We start from the raw sequence: 25,704 nt of genomic DNA, 5'->3' as shown, positions 1-25,704 counted from the left end.
TCCTAAGAATTCCTATATTCCATTTATTAGAAGGTTTGACTAAATACAGAAGCTATAGTTATCTGTGTCCATGCAACTCCCAACACACACACACACACACACACCCTGTACTTTTGAAAAGTTCCAGATAGGCAGCAAAGTTGAAAAGTGTTGCCCTGAGATACTGCAAGCCATGATTAGTTGAGAACAATTAAAATAGCACTGTGAGTCAATTTTATGCTGCCTTGCAGTAATAAAATCTACATGCATATGTAACTAGTAACCATGTTTAATTCAATCAATCCACAATTCCTCCTTACTTTTTATTCAAGGGGAAGGGAAAACTATAACATAGAAAAGGAAACCTGTGGTTTAAATGTCAGACCAAGTTGAATTCAAATCTTCATTCCACTTGTAACTCATTCGTAATCTCTACAGACTACTTAAGACCCAGATCTCGATTTTCTCATCTATAAAGTGGGGACAGCAGTAGCTGCCCCCCACCCCACCTCTAAGGATGATGCTGAGGTTAAAAGAAACTGGAAAACTCCAGTAAAAACATGTTGCTGGAGGAAAATCTGTCCCTGTTTAGTGGTCTCTCTGAATTTTGGACTACAGCAATTGCTTGGGTCTGTCGTATGAACATCCCAGGAGGGCTGGTTCTCTTGCCCCCATATTATGGAAAACAGAGGAACACCTTCCCAGAAGAAGACTGCAAGGAAGCCTGCCCCTTTCTTTCTTTCTGGCTGCCTTCCATTCTTAATGTTCAGCCTCCTCTTTATGAGCTCTGCTTGACAGGAAAAAACCATACATCTGTGCACATTAAAGGTTGTCTGTAGGTGGAGGGGGGGGAATGTTCCCTAGAAATTCTTAATATCCTCTAACACTCCTCCCCCACATTGCATTACACATAAATTGGGCATGCATGGCCAATTACAGAACAAAATACCATTCCTGCACCCATCACAACATACTTCCATTTGCACCCACATGTAGCTGTGATGAGTAACCTCAGAGCCAGCTCACTGCCACTGGGTACACAGCCACTGGCTTACCCAGTCTCTTGCAACTTCTTCCACTAGTGGGGAAAGATCAGAAAAGTCTGGACATGTGTTCCCACATAAGATGGAAAGGCAAATACAGAATTCTGTATAAAAACAGTACATTCACCTTTGAGCATTTATTTTCTCAAATCGGCAGATAATATTATCTGTTTTATCTAACTGAAAGGATTATTCAGAATATACAGTGAGATAATAGATGTCAAAGGCAGTTTGTGATGTTAGGCACTATGTGACTGCATGGTTTTAAAGGCAGGATCCCAAAGGGGGTGAAACAATTAGGAGAGGGTAATTCTCATTCTCTCAAATCCTTTACCATGAATTATATTGTCCTTGTACCATTAATAGGGAATTTGTAAATTACCTTTGGACTATAAGTTTGTTCAGAATTTTGGCTTTTAGTAGAGTAGGAGCCATGGCCTGAAGTATAGGAGGGGAGCTTATTTGTCTGTGATGGGTAGCCCAGCACCATGGCATATCACACGAATGGAAGCCCTAGGAGGGCAGGAAATTTTGCCTGCTTGGTTTACTGCTATAACCCTAACACCTTAGAACACTGTCTGGTACAAGGTAAGTATTCAATAAATATGTGTTGAATAAATGGCTGAATAAATGCTTGTGGTTTGAGTTAAAGTAAGGTAAAATTTGATTTGACAAAGTGCAATAGCACCTGTTTCAGTCTCCAAAAGGAAAGCGAGCAGGGTTCACTCAGGGCAAAATGCAACATCTTAGAATGCTCTCTCTGTATGCCCTTGTCTTACCTCCCAGGGTGACTGTCCCACATTCTCTCTTCCTCTCTACTTTGCTCTCATTTCCATACCCACTTCATTTCATATTGTTCTATGACTGCTCAAAACCCCACGTGTTAGAATCTGGCCTAGGCCTCCTTATTCCCACTCCTAATGTGCCCTGACAGCTCTTGCCACTCACAGCCTTCCCATCAGCATTCCCTGTCCTGACCAGTCACAGCAAAGTTGAGCAATAGCACCCACATGCTGTGTAGAGAGTGTGTGTAGATTTATGTTTTGGGAATTACCCTCTTTTAATTTTGTCTGATGCCCTTTTAGATCCTGCCCTTAAACCAATGTTGGAGAGGGGTATTTATTATTTTCAACTTGACCACAGTGCTTAGAAATAAATAAAACTTACAATGATGTTTGACACACATTTAATGACATGTCCCCACATGACATGTCCCCACATGTCATTAAAAGTGTGTCAAACATCATTGTAAGTTTTATTTATTTCTAAGCACTGTGGTCAAGTTGAAAAGACATAAAAAGGATGAATAATCAGTGAACTTGGGTTTGATACTGGCACCACTGCTTGTGAGAAATATAAAAAATGAACAAAACGCTTAAATCCATTGAGCCCCAGTTTTTTGATCTTTCTCCTGACCTACGTCACAGCATTGTTGTGAGCATAAATGAAATAAGAGCTACTCTTGGTAATGAAAGTACTTTGTAAATGAGAAGATGCTATTCCAAATGTCATAGATGGTTACATTATTTTCATTCTTCACAATTTGTTTATCTATGCTTCCACTTATTACTCAAAAATTTTTACAAAGGGCTCAGCTCCCACATCTCAGTGGTTAGGGCACCAGCCACATACAGCAGGGCTGGTAGGTTCAAACTCAGCCCAGGCCTGCTAAAAAACAATGACAACTACAACAAAAGAAATAAGAGGTGCCTGTAGTCCCAGGTCCTTGGGAGGCTGAGGCAAGAGAATCACTTAAGCCAAAGAGTTTGAGGTTGCTATGAGCTGTGACACCATGGCACTACTGAGGGTGACATAGTGAGACTCTGTTTCAGAAAAGAAAAAAAAAAAAAAGAACTAAAAGTAGACATCCTATTTGATCCTGCAATCTCATTACTAGGTATCTGCTTAGAAGAAAAGAAAATCCTTTTACTACAAGGACATTTGCAGTAGATTGTTTATCACAACTCAGTTCACAATTATCAAGACATGGAATCAACCCAAGTGCCCATCAACCCATGAATGGATTAATAAACTGGGGTATATGTATACCATGGAGTACTATTCAACCATTAAAAAAGATGGAGACTTTACATCTTTTGTATTTACCTGGATGGAGTTGAAGCACATTCTTCTTAGTAAAGTATTGCAAGAATGGAAAAGCAAGTAAACAATGGACTCAATATTAACATGAAACCAAAATATAGACAACTACATGCCCACCCTAAAGAAAAACACAAGTATATTTAAATGAGGGGGAGGGGAAGGAGGGAAAAGGAAAAGAAGGGGGAGATAGGCAAGTTCTCGCCTAATGTGCAAAATGTAAGGGTATACAGCAAACCCGCTGGTTGAAGGGCTCATCTACAACTTGAATTTTACCTTAGAAACAAAAACAATGTAACCTAAACATTTTACCCTCATATTAATATGAAATAAAAAAGAAAAAGATTTTTTAAAAGCACTTTTTAAAAAAATCTCTGAACGACCAGAGCCTCAAACTCTGCTGCCCTGCTGTAAGAGACTATTACTGGGAATCGCGTAGAAAATGAGGGAAATAAATGTACCCAAATTGTGGGAAGGAGAAAAACCAAAGAGCAGAAATGACGGTGTAGTCACTGCAGCTAACAGGATCTACCTTGTCCTTGGAGGAAGCATTTCGTACACCATAGCAGGGCAGAGATACTGTACTTGAAGAAAGGTCTTCATTTATCATAAAAATGATACTGGATATCATGCAGACCAGCTGTGAGGCTGTCCAAGGGGAAAGAGACAGGACAAATTGTGTCCAAGTATTTCGAGAGAGAAGGTCACAACTCTTCCAGTGCAGCAGCACAGCCCATTGAGCAGACACAACGAAACAAAGCAAGGGTAGGTCACATCAAGCAGGATACTCAGGGAAAATTCATATATCTGCTTTATAATGGATGTTCACTTGTACTCAAAAAGCTTCAGTGAATTATGAAAGACATTTATCAGACATTAGAAAAATTCCAATGTTAAAAAAATTGACCATCATTTATCAAAGGATTGGAGTTGCAATGTATTTTTCATTATGTGCTATGGAAACACATGTGCAATGAGTGGGTGGGTTTCTGGTTCAACAGCAAACCCACGCTATCTTACTGGTAATTGGATTCAGCTGAATACAGGATAGTACACTCCAGGTCATAGAGCATCATAAAGCTAGAAACAAAAATTATTCTGAATGTTACTTAAACCCAACAACGACAGTGGCAATAGCCACACCAAAGAATGTAACCTGTGGCATCACACTGTGATAAGGACAACAGGCTTGGACATGGCAAAGTCCAATGTGCCTATTGTCCAAATTTAAGCATGGTAGACTGCATTCTATAATGTTCTCTCCATCTGAAAGCCCTGAGGCTTTTCATTCTCAATCACTCTGCTTTTCATAGGCCTGATCCGTCTTTAATCGTATCTAATGCACCTCAATTCATATCCTTGAATTGGTAAATCACAACGTAATTTAGAAATGCAGTGGTCTCTACATATCATGGTCTCCTTTCTCCTACTAACAGTCTTGTGGAGGTGTCAAGAGAAATACTTTTCTTCTCATCTTACAAATGAAAAAACCAAGTCAAAGAATAGCTACCCCCAGGGCTAATTGCTATTGCTACTAAGTCTCAGAACAGACAGGAGAGCCTATCAGTTTCATGAGTCACTAGTCCAAGCCTCTTCAAATATGGAAAAGAACTTCTTGGCACTTAAGGCTGTGAGATCCCTACAAGTTGCCCCTCTGGGATATCTAGTAATTTCCTCTTCAGGAGCTCCTTAAGAATAGCATAAAGCCATATCCAGCTGGAACCATTTACACAAACTGTACAGCCTAGAGGCAGGGGATGGACTTAATGACCCTGGGCTAATCAATTCCTGCTTCCTAACACAAGGAGTGATTGCAAAGTAATGATCCACCAGCCCCAGACAAACATCACAGTTATACATTAAATGAAGTTTCTGATTCCTCATTCCATGATAAATGTATGGTTAATCCTGATTCCTGATCCATCATAAATTGCTCTTCTCTTCAGGGTCACTAAGTGACATGACTGTGACTTGCAGAGGAAGTTGAGCTGGAGAGCTTCAGCTGGAGTGGGTGCAATATTGTAGGTATTCTACGTGTCCACATTAATCTGTTGCCATCTGTCTTTATTTTGCTAACCCACTCAATCAGATACCATAAATGTTAACAGACATAAAAATGCTTTTCTTCAACATTAGGCACACATATCTTCTTTCTTCACCTCCTGAATCTCAAACAGCCCTTGATTATTTGTAACCAATGCCACAATGAACTACTAACTCCTCAAAGTGGCTCGGAACAGGATTGCCATATAAGGCCTTGTTCCAAATCCACAACCAGTATTTAGATTCCATTTCAAGGCTCCAATGCTACCATACTTGGCAGCAGATTTCTCCCCTTCTTACACAGAAAGATCCAGAATGAAGCCTTTACCTCATCCTCAAAAAATGTGGACTCAAGCTGGGGTAGTAAAGGTTAAGCCAACTACATTTTATTCCTCCAAGCAGATTGTGATGGAGACTGCTATACTCCTAACACATCCCCTACCAATCTATAGATCAAAAACCAGAACAACCTCTGTGTTCAAACTAAACTTATTTCTTTCTTTTTTTTTTTTTTGGAAAAGCCATTCATTTGATGGCCTTGGTTGAAAGAGTCCAAACAAGAGCTTCACCTTATGGTTTCTAAGAAATGTAACATCTTTCTGGGTTATTGAGGATTTCTGTGAAGTCTTTATCACCCTGAGTTTACTTCGGCAACATTTGAAAGGGTTGAAAAATCTTAGAGTTTTAAATAATCTTAGATAATTTTGTGCAATCTTAGAATTTTGCTGAGCTCCTTTCTCTTCACCACCAGTGGATGCTATGGAACACTGAGCAAACCCAACCTCTGCAACTAAGACTCATTCGCTCACCATCAGAAGGGTTGACCACTTACAGTTCTCAGCTGAGTCGCCCTCTGGGACTTGCCTTAGAGAGACACCTCAACCTAGGATCACACCCCATCCCCTAGGGGACACCCACATCCCATGACTTGTCTTGTAGTCTCCTAGCCCCAATTCAGGGCAACTCTGCAGGGCTGTCCCAATTCCACAGATACCCAAAGGATCAGGGTCAGAGGACCCTGGGGCCTTTGTCATAACTGGATTGTTATTTGACTTCTCCTTCTCCCTCTCTTCTCTGCAAAGGCAGGGCACCACCCAATACAGATTCTCTCAGAATCTACTTCCTGAGAAACGTGACTTACAAATGGACATTTGAAAGATAATGGATTTAGGAAGTAGAATCAAAGGCATAGCAGTGTGTTAGCTTGTTTTTATTCTTTTCAGTATGACTGATAATTTTGAGCTTTGAGCTAGAAGGAGACTGCATTCTAAAAAATGGTTTTCACAGGTGACAAGAGAACATTGTTGAAGTAAAGAATATATAAGCCTCACTCTTTCAAACACAATTAATTTCACAGTATTGAACACTATGTCATTGTGAACCAACTGCCAATTCTGTATCAGTTGAAAAGTAGGTGCCTGTGTGGAGGAAGGTAAAAAGACTGCTAATGCTCCCAACTACCCATCACCACTCTGTCTCAGCTTCCTGTTTCCTTTGCAAGCTAGCCATGGGGGTTTCACCCTCCCACCCTTCCTCTTCAAACTTTTGGAGACCAAATCTTGATTGGTAAGGTAAACTCTTATGATGTTTTTATAGTAATAGAATCAAAAGGGAGAGTGAGTACATGTTTGACAAATCCAAGATATAGCTCCTTACACCCCACCCTCCACTGTGCTGGCTGGCATGGTAAAGCCTCAGCAATCAGCCCTCCTGCAAAAGGATGTGAGATCACACTGCCCTTGTTCTCTTCCCTGTGTCCCCATTCTGGACAATTCTTCATGCTTCTAAACCTATGATTCTTGTTCTGGTTCTGTAATACCTGGGGTTGTCTCTGTGTATCTTCCTCCAGGTATGTTATGAAAAGCAAAAATGACTGAAGTAGAGAGCATTTTAATTAATTAAGCGAAAAACATATATTGCCTTTAACACCTTGAGAAGGGAGGGAAAGTGACATGAAATCAAGATAATAGCCCTAAGTTTCACAACTCCCAAGCTATGATGAGTCATTTTATTAATCTGACCCCCAATTATGGTCTGTGTCTATCTGATTCCATTTTAGCATCCAACAGGAAGAAGGGAAGATTGCAGGCCAATTCTGAAGTGGTATACTTTTGAAATCATTAACTATATCAATTCCCTTCCTTATATAAAGTAGGAAATACACAAATTAAATCATCACCCCTTTAGAGAAAATATTCACATGTCTCTTTGGTGATCATGGTATGTTACCTCAGTTTTTGCAAATGGTTGCTTAGTTATAAGCTTGAAATTTTAATATCTACCCATAATTACTAGGTAAAGCACATAATCTGACATAAATGTTGATCCAAAAGGTAGGAGCATCATAGTTAAAAGGGAAAGAGGACCTAGGTGTGAGGAAGGTAATCATATAATGGCTTGATGTTCTCTATTTCCCAAAGGCTTTTATTGAAGCCTTTCTCTCAGTAGTGCTGCTTTTGCAATTACATAGCAACAAAGCATTTGAAATAACTTTTGACACTCTAAGCATAAAAACTAAAACTAAGGTGAGGGGTCTATAAAAAGCAACTTGTTTCAAATGCTTTCTGCTCAAAAGCTAAATTCTGCTGCAAATAATATGAAAAGTATATTTCCAAAGTTAGGAGAGACAGTGTCCCAGCTGCGAAGGGGTTAAATAATAGGAACCAGATTCCTGCCTGTCTGGGACTGGACATCCAATGAGAATTTCTTTAGGTGATGCAATGCTTGAATCCTGATACCCTTTTAAAAAGAGTTTGTGGTTGAAGTTTCTATAAACCAGACTGAACTGGAATTTCCTCCCACTCCAAGAGCCTTCTCTGCCCTCTACACCATTTTCTTAGGTAGGTTTGTTCAAATGTAGTATATTTTCTTTTCTAATGTCTGACAAAAAGCACTTTGGTAACTGTGATTTACGTTTAGATCCTTTAAACGATGCTACTCCCTTAGTCTCTGTGGGCCTCTTTAATCCTTCTTTGGTAATGACATGGGACTAAGTACTTAACAGAAAATTCTGAAAAACATCATCTCATCTCCATCACATTACTGACCAAAATGCTGGCTCTTTCTATTTCTGTCCTTTCCACTGATATCCAGAGTGGGGAGACTTGTGACAAATTAGACAGAGACCAACACTTCCAGCTACAGTTGTTGAAGTCTGTGTGGCAGCTATTTGTGCATTATTCTCTTTTCCACTAGGACACCGTTGACAACCAAATAAACAGGACAGTTCCAGGTGACAGCAAGTCTGGTGAACTCAGGAAACTATACTCAAGAAAGCTCTGAAATTCTGTCCACCCTGTAAGCGCCTTCACAGCTATCAGTCACTGACCTAAGGACATATAGTACCCATGAAAAAACAAGGGTAATATTACGCCATGGGTTTTGTTGTAAGGCACCTTTTTAGCTTAAATCCTGGAGCTATCAAAAGAGTAGGTTCATGAAATGGCAGGAAAATTGGTGAGGATTCTTAGGGCATGGCAAAAATTGGTCCACTGTCCATCTCTGCTTTGGCTGAGAAACAATGTCCTTTGTAAAAACTGTTTTTAGATTTAAAGGAATCTTGTTCTGAAAGAATTAATTCATCATTGACAATCATCCCATGAAATCAAATCTTAAAGTCTTAATCAATAAACTCTTCCAATTTGCTCCACTTGCAATATACAACAACAACAACAAAAACAGCCATTAGTTTTCAAAGTAAACGTAAGTCAAATAGCATAGCACTAAATCAGTGAATTATATGTGAACATGCTTTGGAAACAAAAAGCTATACAAATAGAAGACAATGGTACTTCTAAGGTCACCTGCTCTTACCATCATCATTGTCCACCGTAGCATGGTTTCCAAGAGAACAAGAACCATGTCTTCTGCCCCCTATTGTATCTGTGCCCAGTAGCATTGTGCTTGGAATGTTGTAAACACTTGAAGAAGATTTGAGAAACTGAATTTAAATGTGAATCCACAAATATTTATTAGGCACCTGGTATGTAAAATAGAGTGCTTGTAGATATTGGCCAAAAGGAATATTGAGACAAGTTTCTACTTTCTTCAGGAAAGGACCTGGTATAATGAATTTCCAAGAGCTGGTCAGCCCAGATCATGAGGACAATTGTTGCAGCCACAGATGCCTTTAGAGTTGAGCAGACAACATTAATAAGTGCAAGCAGGTGGCTAATTTAAAGACAATGGGATGTCATGGGGATAATGGGAAACTAGAGAGAGCAATGCTTGCTAAAGTTATAGTTACTCAACTTCAAATATTTTGTAATCACTGTACTGACAAAAATAGTTTTGTCAAATTTCTGGCAGATTATTCAACCATGAAAAGGAATGAAGTTCTCCTACAAGCTTCAACATGGATGGATCTTGGAAACATTATGGTAAATGAAATTAGCCAAACAGAAAAAGCAAGTATTGTGTGATTCTACTTAAAGATATCTAGAATAGGCAAATACATGGAGATAGAATGTAGACAAGGAGATAAATGGGGAGAAGGGAATAGGAATTTATTGCTGTTCATTGCTAAAGCAGAAGTTCTGGAAACAAAAGTGGGAATGCTTGCACAACATTGCAAAAATGCCACTTAATGGTATACTTAAAAATTGTTAAAAGAGCAAGTTTCATAATAATATCTTTTTAATTCTACCAGTTTCTGCCCAATATCGCTGACCAGTTGAGACTTTTGAGTCCTGGTACAAGGTTTTGTTCAATAATTGTTTGTCATTCCTATCTAAGGGTTCAGCATCATGGGATTCAGCCAAACTCAAAACTCAAAAAGGAAAAAACACAGTAAAAATACAACAATAGAAAATACAGTATAACAACTATTTACATAGGATTTACGTTGTATTAGGTATTTTACACAATCTTCAGATGATTTAAAGTATATGGGAAGATGTCAGAAACTTATATGCAAACATCAGACCATTTCATGTGAAAGACTTGAGAATCAAGAATTCTGGTATCTAGGGGGCCTGGAATTGATCCCGAGGATACTGAGGGACAACTGTAAATAAAAATGCAGTTTTCCCCACTCCTATGATATCCCAGAATTTAGTGGAAATAACATAATGTTTTTATTCACACAGCTGTTGCCTTGCTATTTACTAGGTATGTAATCTTGGGCAAATTATTTACTCTCTCAGCTTCCCCATCAGTAATGTGGGGTACTAATGGGACCTACTTCCTAGGATTATAGTCAAGACTGTATGAAATAAGGTTTGCAAAGCTCTTGTTATAGTGGCTAGCTCATTACTATTATTAGTTGTTATTAACATTAGGTAGGCTAAATTAGGAAAACTAGAAAAATAAATGATTTTCATTTTTGTTCCTAACTTAATGATTTATTTATTTACTTGACAACAGTCTTCTTAGGAACTATAGATATGTAAAGATGGTGTTAATAATGATTTTGAATAACCAATCTAATGACATTACTGACCTACTGAAAATCCTTTAGTGACTCCTTGTGGTATTAAGAAGTCCCAAATCCCAGTGCACAGGCCTACTGTCACCAATTCAGCCTTGCAGTGAACACCATAGCCTCTCCATCATTTTATCTGTACTTTCCAGCAGCCCTGGCTTCTATTCTGTAATCTCAGCTGTCTATTCCCTTAGTTCCAGAAATAGACCAGGACAGGCTAAGCAGGTCATTCCTGCCTCCTAAACCAGTGGTTCTCAATCTGTGGGTCATGATCCACAGGAATGGTATTAAAGGGTTGCGGCATTAGGAAGGTTGAGAACCATTGTCCTAAACACAGGGCACAGTTCCAGAAAGGGCATCTGGCCTCTACTGTTCCAGTCAGGGTAAATCCCAGGCCTCTGATTAGGAATGCTGTAATGACTTTCTCTATCTTCTGGATAGTGTGGAAGGCAGATAGGAGACTGGAGCTGCTGCAGCTACTTTGCTACCTTAGGAGACAGAAATCATTATGTGGGGAAGATTAGGACCAAGAAAACCAGAGAGGAGAAAAGGTCTATAATGAAGTTATGAGTGGAGCCAGCCTACCTCTGGACTTTTCTGTTTACTTAACCAATGAAATTCCTTTATGCTAGTTTTAACACACACACACTCACACTTATCTTGCTGTACTGTTCTCCACCCCACATTCTAGTCAAAGTGGTCTGGTCTCTTGTTTTAGAACTTCCTTTGCTACTGAGCAAATTGTTCTCACCACTGCCCCTGTCTACCAGAATTGTTCACTTATCATTCTCCCTCCTACCATTTCCCTACACTGCCTGCTAGATCTCTCTCAAGCTAGGTAAAGTTCTCCTATGATGGGCACCCATTACATTTTATACCTTTATATCTTTGTGATGTTTATCACCACAGTAAGTAGATAATCATCTAATCGGTGACCTGATGTCTACTTCCCACACTTGTCCTTCTTGTTCACTGCTGCTTTAACCCTAGAGCCTAACACACAGTCTTGTCTATAAAAATAATGCTAAATAAGTAATACTTCAGTGAATGACAGGCTAGTTCCCCCCATGAGGAACTAGACTCCTCCCATGAGAAAAACAAAAACGCTATAAGCAAAGCAATCACTGAGAAAAGAGGGGTTAAGAGAAGAACAAGCTGCTGATCTCTGGCTGTGGATGAACAACCACATTCAACAAATACTGGTTGGGTACCCACTCTGCACAACACAGGAACTGAGGTACAGGAGACATCAGGCCTGCCCACCAGAGCTCTTTATTGGACCTTAATTAGCGGGGCATAGAGAGCACTGCTGCTGTTCAGGATTCCAAATCCCATCTATTACTCATTGCTTTAGGGCTTACTTCAAGCAGGGTCAAACCTACATTTAGCCTTTTTTAAAAATCTGGCTTTGCCTGTGTCCCAAATAGCAGAAAAAAGCATAGCTCTCAAGCCCTCCTTTCTTGTAATGTCTTTTGAATCTGCCTTTAATCTCTAATATTTAGAGACAAAGAGAAGAGGGTTGGTTGCCTTCAAGCCTATACTCTCCAGGAGTATGAAAACATTTTGTAAAACCCAACCCCATTCACATCCGACTACATCATCATCCAGCAATAAGAGATGGTGCGGACCCAAGAATAAGGCAGGATTCTTGGGGGGGGTGAGGGGGAGGAGAAGTAATGGGGATAATCCAGAAGTCAGAAGCCATTTTAGTTCCAAACCAAACAGAACAATGATGATTTTGGCATCTGAGAACTGACCCAGGCACTGAATCATACAGATCCTCATTCAAACCTGGGCTTTGCCACATTAAACTACTGCATTTCTTAGACGGGAATGAGATAAAATATACGAGAAGTATGCACAGGTGTGGCACGCAAAAAGCTCTCCACACTTTTTAGCTCTTATTATTTTTGAATCCTTTGGGAGAAAAGATAACAGATTAGAGTGAGAACTTCTTTCCTCAGCTTTTGTTTTGAGCTCAGGCTGCTTTATTTCGTGATGACCTGTATTGACTTTATAAGCAGATGCTTCCTCAGGGATTTTAGCTAGATTTTCCCCTTGGGCCCACTTTACCCTGAAACAGTAGCATGGACGGTGAGACAGTTTAATGCCATTGCTTTACCTCCCGATAACAGCGTAGTCGACATGTCAGCTCTCCATGTCAAAATATTATGACAACCATAATAAGTAAAATAAATTAAAAACATTTATTGATTTTAAGTGTTATCATTTCCCTTTACTATCAGTGACATATAATGTCAAATGTGATATATTTGAAGTATATTTTAAGCAAGATAATTAATGAATTGGATTTAGGAGTTGAGTATTTAACATATTTTATGATGCAAAACCCCCACACGTAGAGATATATCAAGGGAAGCTCTTGGCTGTGAGTCTGGTGTACGGTCCCAGTGACAGTCTTCCTACCAGGGCTTCATGTTCACACACATAAGCTGAGAGAAGAGAGGGAAGGATGGTGCTGAGATCGCTTACCCCATTCTGAGAGAAAGCAATACCAGCCCAGCATTCATTAAAAAAAAAAAAATGGAGAATTGGGCTAATGGTAATTTGCTCTTCATTATATCCCAACTGCATTGTCTTAACCTGTCTTCTCTCAACCAATGGATGGTTTCTTAGGCTAGACTAGAGATTGGGCTGGGGCAGAGACACGCTCAACCAATCATCACTCTCAGGACCTGGAGAGGGCATCGTATTTTCATGGGCAAGGGCTTTGACATGCAGCCCTGGACTGTGGCCTTCGGTGCAGCAACAGTGTGGTGAAAAATGGAAAAGGGGAAAGGAGAACAGGGGCGTCAATGACAATTACAGATTCCCTGACAAGGCCTATGCTACACAAGTTATAAAGGTAATTACCCTAAAAATTTTGAAGCGGCCATTTGCTCAGTAACCTAGACCAACCTGACACCCAAGCAGAGATTGCCATAAGCAGGGAATTTATGGTGTTAGAATGCTGGTTTAGCATAAATTACTTCTGGAACAGATTTAAACCAGTTGCATTTTTAAAACTTATACAACAGCAACAACAACAAAATGACTTTATGCAAACTTGAAATCAAATGCAGAATGAAGGCCTCTAAGTCTTTATCACCGAAGACTAGGCATTCCTTCTTCCCTGTTCTGTTTTCCCTCTCCGGATGAAGATTCACAGCATTAATCCATAATAACTGTATCTCACTCCATTACAGGTAGTTCAAGACTGCTCTGCATAACCCATATGCATGGCTCTGTGTCTTCAACTTTAAAACCACCAAATATCTTGGTCGCAGACATATGTTAGGTTTAATGCATCCCCTGCCATAAAAGTGTTGCTTAAGACTAATGAACAAACGAATGTTTGTTTAAACCTCTTTGTGAAAATCAAACAAGCTTTCAACAGCTATTCATGTATTTATTGTCAGATGTGAATCATCACTTAGGTGCTTTGCCCTGAACTATTAGCAGTTAATGCTTACAGTTTCATGGCACTAATTCACTTGCTGTGGGTTTTTTTCTTCTTCCTTTTCTCTCTTACTCTCTCTCTCTCTTTTTTTTGTCTTCTTCCTTTCTGTCAGTACCATCTTCAGAAAGGCTCTGTATGAAAAGTCCCATATGGTCCCTGGGAGTGCTGACAACACTGGTGCCCAACTAGCCATGATGTTGTGTGCAGAAGGGTCACGGCCTTCAGGGACCATCCTGCCAGCGCTATACTTCACCCTGCAACCCATCTATGACATGAGAGTGCCGAGCAAGACACTCTCCTGCTTCTGCCCCCACCCCTCCTCACAAAGTTGTTGTTTTTTCAGACTCAGCAGCACCGGAAAAACTCCCACAAGATTTACCCATTATATTAAATAACAGGTTTTAGAAGCTGGGAACTGTTATCCCAGTGTTGCTGGGTGTCATTAAGGTTGCACGTCTATGCTTGTTTAATTTTTCTTCTGCCATTAAGCAAACTAAATGCTCAGAGGTTTTTTTCTGTCTCAGTGGGGTCCACCCAGAATAGAAAAGAGAGTAAGTGTTCCAGGGTTGTGTAACTGGGTTTTTTTGCAATTTTCATTATGAGGAAGGAATTAAAAATCCCTCCTAGTCAGTACTTAAAATATCAAAGTCATTGTTTAATGCCTTTGAGTCACTGTACAACTAATTCAATTGCACAGTGTAGCGCTGTTTCACGGTGTGTGAAACACTGATAGTACATAGAAGCGACTGCAAAGTTGAATAAACACCAAATTAGTTTTAAAAGTCTGCAACTTCCCAGTGGAGTCTTTCAAACTAAACAGCACCATTGTCTGACAAAGTTGGTGGCCACCCAAAGGTTGAATTACCTTCCCCTTGTGATGTGAGAGACATTGTCTGTTCCCTGACACTGTGGTATTTGGAGGACACGGCTGTCCTCTTGGAGGTGTGTGTGCTGACAGCTCAGCACGACCTGCCTGCTTGACACTCATGGAGACATCACAGCACAACAAGGCCTGGTACAGGCAAGGAAGGGAAGAGCAGGAAGGTGACAGAAAGGCCATGGCCCAACCAGAGACCCCAGACAGTTTTTAAAAGAGTTTTATATAGATAAAATATTGTGATTTAAGAGTTAGAAAGCCAAGGTTAAGCCCCTAGCTCTGTCGCTTCCTGGCCATAAGATCACTTTCAAGTCATTTAACATATCTGAGCCTTGGTCTCCTTATAGGAGCCTATTTGGTCAATGACAATTATTGACTAACTCGTATGTGTGTTCTAGGCACTGTTCTAAGAGCTGAAGAGCTGCAGACACAATATCAAACAAAAGCAGGAAGTCCATGTCCTCAGTGAAGTTCATTGTACATTATAAACAGAGAAATCAAAGACAAACAACCACACAACTAACACGCTGGATTGCTGAGGATATGCTGGGCACTGTGCCTAGGACAAGGGTTATTACTGGACACAAACCACAGTCCCTATCCTCAATCATTCACTCATTCACTTCACCCAACAAATAATTTGTGGGGACCTGCTATGCACCAGGCACCAGGGATATAATATAAAAATTCAGCCTCTGGCTTCATAAAGCTTCATTCTGATGGAAGAAGATGAGCAATGAGCCAACATGTGACTTAGTCTCTCACTTCCTTCAAATCTTTGCTCAAATGTTCCTTTCTCAACAGGACTGTATGACCACCCTGCATCCATCCCTTTTCATCTTGCTGAGATGGTGAATTTTTTTTTTTTTTTTGAACGAGAGAGTCTCATTCTCTAACATGGGCTGGAGACCAGTGGTGTCACTGTAGCTCACGGCAACCTCCAACTCCTGGGCTCCAGCAATCCTCCTTCTTTCGCCTCCTGTGTAGCTGGGACTAGAGGCGCATACCAATACACCAGGATATTTTTTATATTTTTAGTAGAGATGGGGTCTTGCTCTTGCTCAGCCTAGACTGTATCTCCTGCTCAAGCAATCCTCCTGCTGTGGCCTCCCAGAGTGTTAGAATTAAAGAAGCGAGCCACCACACCTTGCCTAAGATGGTTAATTATATGTGTCAACTTGATCAAACCACACAGTGTCCAGATATTTGGCTGAACGTTACATTGGGTATATCTGTGAGGATGTTTGGGGTGAGATTAACATTTGAGTCAGTGGACTGAGCAGTTATCTGTGTGAATGGTCCTCATCCAATCAGCTGAATAGAACAAAACTGACCCTTGAGTAAGACAGAACTTTAATGCCTGATTGCTTGAGCCTTCCTGCCTTTGGGCTCACACTGAAATATTGGCTAAAGGAGTCTTTAGACTTTGGTTTGGGGACTCTAACTACACCATCTTCTCTTCTGCTTCTCAGGCCTTTGGACTTGGGCTGGAACCACACCATTGGCTCTCCTGGGTCTCCAGCTTGCCAGCTGCAGATCTTGGAACTGCTCAGCCTCCATAATCATGTAAGCCAACCATTGGTTCCAGTTCTGTGGAGAGAGCCCTAGCACACCTGCTCTGTGTCTTTTCTCCATAACTCTTTCCACTTTGCAACATACTAAATAATTTATCATTACATTTTTGATTTGTTATTTATTTCTCTCACTAGAATGTAAGTTTCACAAAGATCTTATTCATTGCTGGCTCATAAGCCTGACAGCTAGAAGACAATAATATTTGCTGAAAGAAGAAACACATAAATATAAAATGCCACATAGAGGTAAGTACTATAAGTAAAAACAAAGCCACATAAAGGAAATCAAGGCACTTATTTTTACAGAATATGGGGAGACACTGAAGGAACACTTATTATTGGGGTAATTGCACCAGCCTTGCAAACCAGAACATTTTAATCAAACTGTATTCTGAGACCTTGTAAATTCACATGGGGTTGTAAGAAATAATACAAAGAATCTATGTACTCTCTACCCAGTGTACCCAAACAGTAACTTTTTACAAAACAATACTACAATACCATAACTAAGCTATAGATATTAATACAGCCCACAAATCTTATTCAGATTTCTCCAGTGTAATGTGCATTGATTTGTGCGTGTATTTAGTTTTTTGCAATTTTCTACATATTTAGGTTTATATAGCCACCATCTCTGACCAAACGCTGAACAATCTTCATGATAAGGATCCTTCATGCTGCCCTTTCTCACCACATCTTCCTCTGTACCCTCTCCTTGCCCTCTCAATCCTGGGCAACTACTAATCTGCCCTCCATTTCTATACTTTTTGCACAATGGCACACCTTTGAGAGCAAAGAGGACATTATTAATAATTATGGCAGGGCAACTGGCAGATGAGCCTGTCCCTGGTGGAACATGACATGTGACAACTATTTATTATAGAACAATGATAATAACAACCATGCTTAGCAGTCATGGAGTGGGGACAGCAGGCCAGGCATCACACTGATCCCTGTCTGTGTAGCCACTTGGAAAACTTAAACCAACCTATGAGGCTAATACTGTTGTTGTTTATACTTTACTGATGAAGAAACTGAGGCAGCGAAACATTAAGACACCTGCCTAAAATCACAGGAGCACAGCTTTCAGAGCCAGGAATCATAACTGGGTCTGTCTCATTCCAAAGCTTGCCTTTTTAACACTTCTGCATATTAAACAAATAATTACACCAACCAATTTATTAAATAATTGTGAGTGAGCAAAGTGCTTTGAAGGAGAAGTAGCAAGGGCTACTGAAGCATAAAATGGGAACTTGAAAACACCTACCTCACCCAGAATTATTGTAAGGAGTAAAAGCTACTGGCTGGAGGGCTTTTGTATACCAAAAGGACCTTTACAAATATTCAGCATTGCCAACTTGTACATCAGGAGAAATGTTCTTATGTGGATATTCATCATGTTGAATTTCTGAGATTTTAAGAGCAATCTCCTTAAAAGTGCAGTAGCTTCTCAGACATACTTTGGAATACTGACAACAGTGGCTTTTAAATTTTTTAAAGTCTAGTGTTTCCAATTGCAACCCAAAGGAAGCACTCAGCCTGACATCATAAACTGTAAAGCAGACTTCAACCCACAGAAGAAATTGTCTGAGTCCCCCCAGATGTTAGAGCATCCACCTCTGAGGAAAAGATTCTTATAGATTCAGAATCAAGTGGACATCCTGGAAGGTAAAAGGGGGTTGCGGGGTAGGGTGAGAGGTCCACGGGGTAGGGTGGGAGGTCCACGAGGTAGAGTGGAATAGACCAGAAGCAACCCTGTCTGATTCTTCCTCAAGTTTTCTCAGAAGAAGGAGCATTAGGGATCAGCCACCCTAGCACGTAAGTAAAGATCAATATTACATTTTAGAAAACTCTTGATGTCTTAATGTGACAATGAGAAAATACAATCAAGAGAACAGCACGTAGGTTGAGTTAGAATTTTGAAGACAGGGTCTCTCAACAGAGTTATCCTCAGACTTTCCAGTTCTGAACTTCCAGGTTTACTGAAATCTGATTGAAAGGTAAGAGTGGTGGGCCCCTGTAGGAGAGGATCACCAGCCCAGGGACGCCAGCTGCCAGCAGCCAAGGGAGAAGAGAGGAGGTATAGAAGAGTTACTGGCCAGCAGACTCAGCCTTGAAATGAGCAAGGGTCCAGATGCCAAAAGATGGAGTTTGAGTCCTAGCTCTACTAGTACATACAGCTGGGAAGCCTCAAACAAAGCCCCCAAGTTCCAGTTGCCTCCTATATAAAATAAGGATAGAAGTAGTTAACAAAGTTATGTAGGAATTAAATGAAGTGGAGTATGCTCTCTATATACCAAAGTATTATATAAATTCTTTTTTTCTGAGAAATTGAAGACACCTGGAAAAAGAAAGAAAAGACAGGATAAAAGGATGAGGGATAATAAGATGGAGGCCCTACAGGTGTTCCTCCAGGAAGGCCTTTCACAGGAGCTGCAGGCAAAGGTCAGGTCCTAAGGGCCACCACGGAGCAGCCTAGCACTCAGCCTGCGAGACTGCACCCTGAGAATTCTCAGCCCCATTTTTCTAAGCATTAGGATTTTGATCCTGTCTTATTATCCCATCCTCAGGCTAGCACACAGAACTTTTTCTGGGTTTACTCCAAAAGAAGATGAGCAAAAGGTGGGTCAATCTTACTCTGGCTTGGTCTCTCTTCCCATATCACCTTCCCAGGCAGGCCTTCACTCACTCTAAATAGATGACATTATCTAAAACAGCACCCTTTCCTGCACAGGATCTAACGTTTACCCTGTCATCTGTGTATTCAAAGCTCCTTTCCTGCCCTGACATGATTTTGCATGTTGATTTTTTGTTTATTGTGTGTTACTTCACCATCATATGAATGTCATGAGGGCAGAAAGACCTTCTCCCACTTTGTTCTGGGATATAAGCCAACATACCCCAAGCCCTAAGAATGTAGGGTATATAGTAGTTGCTAATATGTTTTTAATAAATAAATGAATGAATTCTATTCTCAGCTTCACTCACTTAACATCTCCCATCTTAAATGCCTTGGGCAATGCTGAAAGTTCTTCTGCTATTTTGCACACAGGTATCATCATTTTCTGTCATTTAAATCTTTTTCCATACTTAGTTTGGGTCTTCTCAAAAGTAGAGTGTGAGATAAGGGTTTGGGTGCCAGTAGTTTATTTGGAAGATGATTATAGGTGTGGGGAGAACAGGGAAAGTGAAACAAGGGATGGGGAAGAACCAGGAAAAGAATGCCTTACCAGCATAGGGAGAATGGAACATGAGTTCACACAAACTGAGCAGCTTAAAAAAATAAAGTTAGTCCTTACCCTTGAGAAAACTTTGCTACGAGTGAAAATGAAATAAAGAAATGCCAATGATTTACGTATCATACCAAAGGGAATTAAATTTGTTTGAGGGCCAAACATGAGCTAGGCACTGTACTAGGCAATTTATATATATTGTCTTATTTGATTATGGCCAGGGAGCTGCCATTGACTGGGCTCTTAACATTTAACCAGATTCTTCACATACACTATGTCACCAAGTCTTAATGTCTCCATTGAAGAGAGGAGAAAAGTGAGACACAGGGAAAAGAAATAACTTTCCATAGGTCACAGCACATAGAAGGTCCTTCCGACTTTATAGCTTGTCCTATAGAGAGACAACAATTAATGTAAGGAAAATGTGATGTACACTTGCACGAATGTGTGTGATACAGACGTGAAGAACTATACAGAGAAGGGATCATACAACTTGAAGCCTGTACTAATAATATTGAATTTTATACCAGAAATTTGCTAAAAGCATAGATTTAAGGTACTCTTACTACAAAGAAAGAAAGGGAAACTATGTGGGAGGGTGACTATGATGCTAGTGTCCTTGATCACAGTAATTACTTCACTATGTATGTGTCAGAACATCACATTTTACACTTTGAGTTTATACACTAGAATAAATAAATTAGCAAAAAAGTAAATAAATAGAATTCAGAGACAGTAACAATTGTTGTGGCAAGGCTAACTTAAATTTAACAGGACTTTAAAGGCCAGACATGGTGGCTCACACCTGTAATCACCTCTAGGTGTGAGCCACCACACCTGTAATCCTAGGTGTGAGCCGAGGTGGGTGGATTGCTTGAGCTCAGGAGTTCGAAACCAGCCCGAGCAAGAGCAAGACCGCATCTCTATTTTCTAAAAGTCATTTTCTAAAAGTAGAAAAACTGAGGCATGAGAATTTCTTGAGTCCAAGAGTTTGAGATTGTTGTGAGCTATGATGCCACAGTACTCTACTGAGGGCAACAGAGTGGGACTCTGTCTAAAAAAAAAACATTAACAAAATTTTATTAAAAAGATGAATCTTAAGCTAAGTTTTTAAAAAGCTGTAAGAGGAAAGTGGGGAGGAGAAAAGGAACGACTTTAGGCCAAGAAAACAGCTGGAGAGAAAGGAATAAAGATGGGGTAACTGGCTTCAGCGCTTGAGTTCTTCTTCATCAAAGAGTTCACCCCATGTTATCTTTCATAAGTATGCCATGGAATTATGAAACATGAAAGATATGGATTTAGAACGTGATCAAGATCAAACAGAAAAGAAGAAAAAAGGAAAACAAAGAACAAGATGCAGATTGTTGGGGTGATTCTCAGGGCCTAGAATCTCAGAAAGTGTAAATTTTTTCAACCTGTATTTGAAAAGATATATATTCAGTTTGTACATCCTGACAACAGTGGAATGCTAATAACATTTAATTTCCTTGACTTCTAACCTCCTCAACCTGCTGTGCTGCTGGAATGGGACTGTAAATCAAAACACACCCAATTGCATGGGGGACTTATATACGACATATTATGTCATTTCAAACTGCCTGGTGATTTTTAAAAACACCACTCACAATAGTATTTATGCTGTTTTTGTTTTTCCTAAGTCTTCTCAATCATGCTGCAACTGGTTAAAACAGGCATCAGAAATAGTACAAAATAAAGAAGAATGCAGAAAAGAAACTGAAAAATTGATGAGGGAGGCCAAAACATCCCTGACATCCCTCCTACCCCAACTGTTCTGTTCTTTCATTTTCAATTAAAAAAAAAAAAAATTGGAATATTGCCTTGGGTCTACTAAATCATTAGCAAATTAAGAACCTGTTTTTAATAACATTTAACTTGTAAATAATGCATTAATTGACTAGCCTGAATGTTAGCTTGAGCATTCGGAACTCTACTACTAAATTTGTAATGAAAGAAATGTGCTGTAACAGTAGGCTATATGGTGAATATAACAGATTAAATATGACAGTTGATATTTGTGAGAATGGGGTTATAATTAGAGGACACCTGCAGCTGTTTTCCAACCAAAACAACAGAAATTAAACTTGCATAAACTCCTGTGTGTGTGTGTGTGTGTGTGTGTATCACATTTCCTATTGGCGCATTTCTTTTGTTCTTGTGTTTGAGTTCGTGTGGGTTTTTTCCCCCCTTTTTTGTCAGGTCATATGTTTAAACAAGCAACAAGTGGATGTTTGCTGGATACACTTTATTGGATCTCTAAGTGATACATCCTGGGGAGGAAAAGAGAAAAAGGACATGAATCTTTGTGCTAAGAGTAAGGAGTTACTGAAAATCGTGACTGATGACCCAGCCTATTTATAACTGCTCAGAATTCAAGGAAGCCATGTGAGAAGGAGCCAGTACATACCACAGTCTTACCTGCCTTGCCCCCAACTATGTAGTAGGACTTTGGAGATGGCAACTTGAAGAATGTGGCTCCTTGCCAGCTATACATTATAAAAAATGGGTACGGCAGTTGAGTCAGGCAGAGAAGTTACTGGAAGTGGGAATTAAACCAAAGAGAAACTAAATCTTTGCAATGACTAATAATTAAGAAAGTGCTGTAATTTCATGAATTCTCACTCTTTCATTCATTCAGTAAATGTAGATCAGTACCCCACCCCCCACCCCCACCCCAGTGCCTCTACTAAGCTAGGCCTGGGATACACAACTGAATAAGGCATACAGCCTGTGCCCTCAAGAGGCTGAAAAGTCTGGTTGGGGGAAACATATCTGTAAATCAAAAGAAAAAGAGACAATTCAAGTCAGGGAAAGAGATAAAATATTTAAGAAGCAAGACTTGGCCCATTCTAGCCAATGAAACAAGGAAGTTAAATAAGATAAAGACAAAAAAGCTTCCATTGAGTTTGTCAATCAAAGCTCATTAGTGAACCTGGCAGAAACAGTTTCAGTGGAGTGTTGGGGACAGAAAGCAGATGACGGCATGGTACACAATGAATAAGAGAGAGGACGTGGAAAAAGTGAGTATGGACTGCTCTTTTAAAAAGTCTGACCATGAAAGGCTAGGAAGGGAGAGAAAGAGAGAGAGACTGGAAGAAAGAGGAAGTGTATAAAGAGCCGGTTTTCCAAAGACTTGAGTGAACTGCCAAGTAGCTGTCATGGTCACTGCACAGAGTGAATCTTCACACATTAACACACATGCGTTCATCTCAGTTACACATTCATATCTATCAGTAATTGAAATTTTCTTCCAATATTCCAAAATACTGAAATCTCATATAATATGCTAATTTGCCTCCATTTTATTATAAAAGACTGTTTGAAAGCTTGAATATACCCTCACCTTATTCCATATTATCAAGTCAGTTATAGCTGACTCGATCAATAATTTGCACTTTTCCGCATGAGAATTTTCACAATTCACTGTTTCATTCTAATAGCGTTACCTTGAACTGTATGAAATTGCCACCTTTGTGGTTCAAAAACAGCTGAATATTATCAATTTCATGTGGTTCGACCTAATAGAGGACTAGAGAGATTATAGCATTTTTGATAAAATATTGAATGAGAAATAAAATAGAAAGAAAAGAACAAACAAGATAACTAGGATAAAGGTATTGAGTGAGTTAAAAAAAAAAAAAAAGTAATCTAGTCTGGGCTAGGTGTGTGTTCCCAGGGGAAATAATTTTTGAGCATGTAGCTTGATAGTAATAATAACACTTTTAGGGAGTATGAATGGCTCAGGGGAACAATTGGGACTTAGGGAGTGGGACTTTTACCTGCAATCTGTCCAATTTAGTCAAACTAACTTGCAATTTACACCGTTAAACATCTTACAGATCTGAGACCAATAGGACAAAGAAAAACACTCTTACAGTTGGATGTCTGGGTAGCTCTAGGCAAATCTTTTATCTTCGATGTAATGTGGCTCCTCCATCTTTACGATGGAGGTACGGATTACCTACTCATTCTTAATCCAGTGTGAGAAGTACAGAATTTTAAGTCAGAGTTAAGACAGTCCTGGTGCAGTCAGCAAGGGAAAGTATTTTTTCCAAACTGCTTGCACTAAAAATAAACCAAGCGTACTCTCAGGGGATGGCTACCCAGTCCCCTTCACGGACACTAAATTCACTGTGGTGGGAGGTTAAGATGGACTGGGAAAAAAATCTCTGAAGAAGAAAAACACCCTAATGAGGGCACCAGTGGTGAGTTGTTGGGAACTGAGCTACCACTGGGAATGCATTACCTGAGTGTTTTCTCCAGAACAGGGTCATTGGACAAATCTATGAGGAGAAATTCCCACAGCAGTACACAATTTGGGCCCTAGCTAAGTTCTTGGAATGTCTTTTGTCAGCTGTCAGAATCACATTTTCATAAACAAAGAAGAAAAAGACTCATGGAAATAGAACTAAAGAACACACAGCAGCAGAGCCAGGCCCCTTCTGCGTTAACAGAGGAAACTCGGAAACATTTAAGCCAACATACCAAGCATTTGTGCCAGCCGTGATGCCTTCATTGCTGGTTTTGAGTTTCTCATCTCTTTCAGACCATGGCAAGGCAGTCACTTAGGATAACCCATTGCTTCCTGAAGGGCACCATATTTGGTATGGGAAATCATGCATCATAGGCCCAACGTGTGGTTACACAGTGTCTTGGAGAAATATCCCAGCTTCTTCTCAACTTACAAATTCCTCCTGCTAGACAAGGAGATATGGAATTGTCTATAATATCTGAATTTTAATTTTACTGAGTTGCAAAGCAGAGGTCCTTCCCCTGTTATACTGTAATATATTATTATAAAACTGATCTTGAGTATGTAAAACTCAAGAAGCCTTCCAAAGACAGATCTGGATGGGTCTCACTTCTAGCTTATAAAACATCTTAAAATTAGGTTGGTTGCTTTTACTATTATAATATAATCCTTGCAATGTACATGATAAAACATATGACTTGCCCCCCAAAGGTAAGGTATTTTCTAAATTATAAAGCTAAATGGCCTAACCCACAGGGCCAGACATAAAGTTGCACCCAGAAATGTATCCCAAGTGCCTAATCACGTTGAGGTTATTGCTGAGGAGGTAATTTGCTCCATTGTATTGCTTAAGGATGGATGATTTTTTCCTTCCACACATGGAAAAAGTTGCAACTAATTACATGATTGTTCCAAATTATTTGTTCTCCTCCCTAAAATGTGTACTTCCTCATCCCATTGACATAAAGCTTGGCCAAATGACTTGCTTTAGCCAATGAAATGTGAGCAAAAGTGGTGATTACCACTTTCAACCCGTAGTTCTGACAGCCATCCTATGGTTCTACCATTGCTCCTTTCCCTTCTTCCCAGAAACTAACATGACCTAAATGTGGGCTCTGCCTTTAGCCTCAGTTCCCAGAATGAAGATATGGGGAGCAGAGCTGCAACTAACTGATAACCAACACGTAACCAGAGGGAGAAATAAATCAGACGTATTGTAAGCCCCTGAGAATTGACAATCATTTGTTACCAGAGAATAACATAGAAAAGGCTGCCCAATACAAAAGTGAAACAGGGCATGGGCTTGCCCTTGAAATCCACACATGTGCAATCTAACTATGTGTCAGCACAAGTAAGGAAGGGGATCAGAAGGGAGGGGGAGATGGGGAAACAAATTTCAGAGAAATACAAGGTGTCCATAAAGCATGACCTTTATGGATACCCTGTGTTGGTGGTGTTCTAGAAGAAGTATTTACGGTCTGTCAGCTGCATCTTAGGATTTGTATTCACTTTCAGGCTTTCCTCTCATTTGGCGATGCAAGGAATATCTTTCTCTGAAAGCCTGAAAACTGAAGACTGAAAATGAACTAGCCATCGTAACTTGAGGAAACCACAGAGCTCTATGTTCACCTCAGATGTGTCTTTAATACCCTCCAACACTGATATCATACTTCTACTCCCCTAAAACACTGCTGCCTGCTCCT

At 39.9% G+C, this 25,704-nt stretch overlaps 1 long non-coding RNA gene across 1 annotated transcript; it reads left to right on the top strand.

Moving 5' to 3' along the window:
* The first annotated feature begins 9,473 nt into the window (after positions 1–9,473).
* On the top strand, positions 9,474–22,319 carry LOC128586158 (uncharacterized). The gene is made up of 4 exons (XR_008380196.1): positions 9,474–9,544; positions 16,397–18,166; positions 19,069–19,120; positions 21,949–22,319. It is a non-coding gene; the product is annotated as an uncharacterized LOC128586158 (long non-coding RNA).
* Positions 22,320–25,704: the final 3,385 nt, after the last annotated feature.

This window comes from Nycticebus coucang, chromosome 5 (genome assembly GCF_027406575.1).
Source record: "Nycticebus coucang isolate mNycCou1 chromosome 5, mNycCou1.pri, whole genome shotgun sequence".
Taxonomy (NCBI): domain Eukaryota; kingdom Metazoa; phylum Chordata; class Mammalia; order Primates; family Lorisidae; genus Nycticebus; species Nycticebus coucang.
The sequence above is the reverse complement of the archived record's forward strand: the minus strand, read 5'-3'. Positions and strand labels throughout refer to the sequence as shown.